Source organism: Micropterus salmoides, unplaced genomic scaffold (assembly GCF_014851395.1).
Source record: "Micropterus salmoides isolate LMB-PRFRI ecotype aquatic unplaced genomic scaffold, ASM1485139v1 Ms_hic_scaffold_13, whole genome shotgun sequence".
NCBI lineage: Eukaryota > Metazoa > Chordata > Actinopteri > Centrarchiformes > Centrarchidae > Micropterus > Micropterus salmoides.
This window is the reverse complement of record NW_024040374.1, coordinates 31,234,817-31,240,466: the sequence shown is the minus strand read 5'-3', so window position 1 is coordinate 31,240,466 and position 5,650 is coordinate 31,234,817. Positions and strand designations below refer to the sequence as shown.

The 5,650-nt window shown below is 43.3% G+C and overlaps 1 long non-coding RNA gene across 1 annotated transcript; it reads right to left on the bottom strand.

Annotated features, from left to right (window-relative positions):
• Nucleotides 1-2,862: 2,862 nt before the first annotated feature.
• Nucleotides 2,863-3,460, bottom strand: LOC119901412. The gene is made up of 2 exons (XR_005444192.1): nucleotides 3,276-3,460; nucleotides 2,863-3,136 (listed from the first exon to the last, which is right to left on the bottom strand). It is a non-coding gene; the product is annotated as an uncharacterized LOC119901412 (long non-coding RNA).
• Nucleotides 3,461-5,650: the final 2,190 nt, after the last annotated feature.

The following is a 5,650-nucleotide window of genomic DNA, read 5'->3' as shown; positions in this document are numbered from 1 at the left end:
TTGCTTGGATAAAGACTTGTTTTAGTTACGCAACTGGAAATAGCTCTCTTCCCGTATGCTCTCCCTGGACCCCCTGCCTGGCTAAACTATTCCCAGTTTATGCTATGAACCTGCTCGGCTCAGATCCCCACAATCTGGACTCTGGAAAGTTCTGCACACATCTAGTCTTCCAGTCTACCTGTTCTTCCCCAGCTCCTGTGAAGATTAGGCAGATTAACCAGCTGACGTAGGCTGTAGCCATACAAAGCGATGCACAGGCATCATTTGTAACCACTATCCATAAGCAACATTTATAAATGAACATCAGATTTGACTGGAATTTAATGAAAAACTATAGGCTATGCTTGACCATTAAAGGAGCTTTTTGTGTGGGAGCTATAATGAAGAGACACACAATAAAGTTTGTTACACATTTAATAGCCAAACAAACTGGATAAAGCCAAACCGTTCTTAAAATGACTCCAGCACAGAGAAAGCAACACAAAAATAAAATCGCGACAGTTTGGAAGGTGACTAAAACATTTGCAGCCGACAAAAGTGGCAGATCAGCTGCAGCACTCAGGTTTGTGTCCGCCTGTGCTGGAAGAACGGGATGTTTAACCAGCTTTAATTACCTGCTGTAATCAGCTGTTCCACTTGTTTCGTGGAGGAGACCCACTTCGGCTCCATGTAGAAACTTCCTGGCGGATGAAAACTTAAAACAACAACTTCGGACCCAGTAATTAGCGTAACTCCATCAGCTGTTCACTGTAAACACACCGCTGCAGCTGGCTGCTATTTCCCAGCTATAAATTTGATGCCGACATATGAACTCAGGCGGACATCGACGAGACTTGTGTGGATAACAAACTGGATAAAACCATCAAGTTCTTAAAATAACTCCAGCACAGAGAAAGCAACACAAAAATTAAATCGCAACAGTTTGGAAGGTTTTTAAAACATTTCCAGTGACATGAGCTGCAGGACTCACGTCTGTGTGGAACGTGGTTAATGCGTGGTTTTTGATGAGCTTAATTACCTGCTGTAATCAGCTGTTCCGCTTGTCTGGGAGAGGAGGAGACTGACTTCAGCTCTGTGTAAAAACCTCATGACTGAAAACTCAACACAACAACTTAGGGCCCAGTATTTAGTGTAAACACACTGCTGCACTCTGGCTGCTATTTACAATATGTATGTAATGTAATGCCAACATACGATCTCAGGAGCACATCTGCGAGACTTGTGTTGCTGCTGATTGTGATTTATTGGTTTGCAAATAAAGGTGGAAAAGAGACGACTAATGACCACTAATGCATGACATATGGGGGCAGAACAAAGACACTCAAACATTTAACACACCAAAGATCAAGTGGCCTTGACCCTAAAATTATGAAATACAAGGCCTGTATCTGAGTGACTTCTAATATTTAGTTTGAAACAACAAATTATTTGAATGAAAACTAATATATTTATAATCTGAGGCCTGACACATTATACTGCGCTAGAGAGATTATTAACCCAAGAGATATGTATACATTACATTTTAGCACCAGAAAAGGCTTTCAATGTACTTGAAAAGCTTCCTTGAAAGAAAACACAACTTCAAGGGGATCAAGTCAGATTTCCAGTTATCTGATTATCTCAAAAGCAGAGACTGAGAATGCTCACTAACATGTAGACATTTTCCTGACTAAGATGTTGCAGCTGGGAGAATCTGCCTTGATTATTTCACGTCTTTCTGAAAGTAAGCACTTCTTTGGCTCTCACTCCTCTCTACCACATCTCTTCTCCCTCTTTTTTCTCTGCTTCATTTTTACTTTCTCTTTGCATCTTCCCTCTCCTGTCTGCTCTGTGTCGTTGCCTCTCTCCCACTCCTTCCCTCCTATCCCATCCTCTGGCCCCTGACAGCACCTCCTTATCACCTCCTGCTGAATGAATGTGCTGCCAGCTCATTTGCGAACAATCAGTGTTGTCGGTACACAAAAGAGCACACAAAGCTGCTCTACTGCTCTCCAGCAAGTTTTTGGATGGCGTAATTACTGAAGAGGAGATTGGAGCTGGGCCAAGATGCAAAACCACAGCGGGGGGGGGGGGGGGGGGGGTGAGGAAAACTGAGAAAGGGTCAGAGAAGCTGAGGGAAGAGAGGAGGATGGTGAGAAAGTACTGGAGGAGGAAAGGAGGCAGATTAAGTGAAGCTCATGAAGCCTCGTGAGCCGGCCGTACGTGACCGATTCAGGAGATGGTTTGCGGGTTTGGTGTGCGATTCGAAAGGAGCAGCAAAATGCAATGGACCCTCCTCAACATTTTGTGGACTTTTGAACTTGAACACAATTAGATTTTATCAACAGCTCATTTGAAATGACTAAAAGAGTTTATCAACTTATGTCAGAATTGCTTTGATCAAATAACTTTGTGATGAAACAGAGGAAAAGAAAGTCTTGACATGTTTTTTTACATTTTGTGGCTTTGGTAAGAATTAAACTCTTACCCCATATTACATAATAATTTTCTAAAGCAGGTAAAATCATCTCCAAAAAAGAAAGGGCCTAAAGCCCAGCACTGTGGAAGTGTTATTTTTAAATAAAGATGAATAAAATGTTGTCTCTATTATCTAAAGTCACAAACTATCATAACCCTCTCCCTTGTTTCCACTTTCCTTTTGACCCTGTCATCGTATCATAAAGACCGACACCTTATTAAAAAGCTAACCAGTCATGTATTGGCATCACGAACATCATTCATTAATTTATTCAATTCAGAGCTTCACACACCAAAGCCATGTTGCCGTTATAATCACTCTGCCTGTTTTACATTTATTGTCCACTTGATGGCACACTAGAGCAAATGAAGCACCGTGAAGCTTCGGCCCATGAGTGAACCAACTGGATGGAAAGCTTCAGTGCTTCATGAAGCTTCATCTCGCCATCACTAGCTAAAACAAGGTTAATAATTTATTACAATTAAAAAAATGTTTATAAGTTTAAAACAGCCTAACTAAAATCCATGTGATGCCACAGATTAAAAAACTAAATAAGAGAGAAATGTCCCATAATTTGCCAGTTCCCAGCAACTACCAGTTCCTCTGGGGATTCCTCCGTCCCACGGCCCAACAGCTCCACGGGTCGCTCCGTCTGCTCCGCAGTCCTCGCCACTCGTCCTACAACAGAGGAAGCACTGGCGAGTAGTGTGCTCATGTCAGTCAACCCGCACCCTATGCCTCACAACCCCGACTCTGCAACCCTCCCCTGCCTGGTCCTCTGTGCCGCCTAACTTGAGATACTTAAACTGTTACTCACTCGCCTGCTGCGGTCGTCTACTCATGTTGCTCCTGGCTCAGCCCGGCGTCTCCTTACAGGCCCCTATAGCGACTACTCCCACGGTTACCTCGGCTGCCGCGCCAGTTCCGTCCGATCAATTACTTCCCCACAGGTCTCTCGTAGCTGCCGTCCTCCTGCTCGATGCCCCCCTGCTCGATGCCCCCCCGCTCAGCGCCCGATGAGCTGGCCGACTTTCCCTGCTGCTCTCTTCTTTCCCTCTTCTCTCCGTCGGACCTCCATCTCCTCTGCCTGCCTCCCTCCCTCCCTCCCTCTCCTATACCGGCCTTCGTGTGTGTAGCCGTTCCTCGATCTCTCACTCTCTTTCTTTTGCCCGTTGCTTCACTTAAAAAGGAGTCCTGTCCAATCTGTTGCCGGCTTCCACACCTGTTGCTCATGGGTAATTATAACGTCAGTGGAGGTGTGAGGTTTAAGGGCAGGGCTTGAAAGTGGCGTTGCCACATGTGGTGTCAGTATGATCAGAAAAATAGTTTCTGCACATAAAAGCAAGTGGAAATAGCTATCAATGTGCTCTGAGCAATAAAACACGTCTTCTTTTTAGATTATACTCACACCAGGCCCAGTTGCCTTGTACCGTGCCCCGCTGGCCTGTGCTCACACTGCACAACTATCCGAGCCGGACCACATTTATGTCATCACCCCAGTGTTTCCCATACACTGATTATTTGTGGCGGCCAGCCACAGTATCAACACCGACCGCCACCTGTTGATTTGTGATTTTTCTACTAGGCCTATTTAAAATCGTATTTGAATGCAGAGCTGCGTGCAGAACACACCTTCGCTCAGCACCTCGTCACGATTGCTTGCTCGCGCCCTCTCTCTCTCTCATGAACACCGCTGCACACAACATAAAGCTTTCAGTGTGGAGATCTACCTTAAAAAAAGTTGTTAGCAAGCATGGAAAGAGCCTAGCTAATAAGGAGAGCTGTGTTAACGTTAGATCACAGCTGGGTTGTCGAGGCACACCTAAAGAGATTGCACTGCAGTGCCTACCAGTTTGCCTTAAGATGTAAGTATATCAGATCAGTCTGGCCTGTTTTCAACCAGACTGATTCGCACTGAAGGGTCGGTAACAAGGTTATTATCATTAACGAAGACGAACAAAATAACGAAAACTAGATGTGAAAAAACATTGTCGTTAACTGAGATAAAAATAAAAATGAGGCTTTAACAAAAAACGATAACTGTGTTGGAGGTTTGCAAAACTAACTAAAATGAAAGAGTAAATGTCCTTAGTTTTTGTTCATTTATTTCTTTATTTTATAGGACCAAATAAGCCTACATTTCAAGTAGATATGAAGCAGGGGAAACTGACGTTGCGGGGCAGTTAGTCGGGGCAGAGCGGCAGTTCAGAGGTGCGCGCGGTGATTAGCCGATAGCCACCTGTTGGTGAGCTGGTGAGTGTGTTATGCTTTTGTCCTCCGCGTGAAGAACGGAGGACAAGAGAGCCCGAGGTCAGGGCAGAGTCTGGCCGCAGCGTAGCAGGTGGCGACCGCTGTTGTGAGGAGAGCCCCAAGTAACGTTGGGGCTAACTTAGTCGGGGAGACCCAGGTAGGGATAGGCTGTCTAGTTAATGGGATTTGAACATGTTTTCTATTATCATTTATACATACATGTGTACAGAATAATTTAAAAACTGTGTAGAGTTATATTTTGATTAGTTTGGGTTGCAGGTAGTGAGTCACTGTCTTGGTGGTTTTCTTTTCGTTGTTTTGTTTTGTTCTGTTCTGATGGTCTGGCTTAGAGCTCATCCTGTGTGAGGGATAAACTTGCCCATTGACTGAGCTTGGCATCCTGCAGCGACAAAGACTAAAACTAATAAAAACTAAACTAAAACTAAACATTTTCCAAAAATAAAAACTAAACTAGCAAACCCACGTTAAAAACTAATTAAAACTAACCTGAAATTGAAAACAAAATAACAAAATAAAAACTAATGAAAAATACAAAACTATAATGACCTTGGTTGGTACACCACAGACGGCGACTTGACCAGCAGCAGATTGGACTATGATATTCAAAGCTGGAAAATTTGTATTATTTCATTAATAAAAATAGTACTAATGATGATAATAATGAATTAAAGGTATTCTTTTTTTGTAGGAGAACAGCATTTAGTGATTACCATACAGTCAATACAGAGACTTATTCAGGCTGTATACTAAACATAACAAAAAAATATTAGAAAGGTTATATGATGTTACCAACCAGGAGATGTGGTCCCAACTTCTCTGTCCTCTTGTCCAGACACATTACCACATCAAGGTTAAATTGTGTCTCTCCTCCTCTGTCTTTCTTTGTTCATCCCCTTGTGGTAAGGCGTAACATCTTCAATA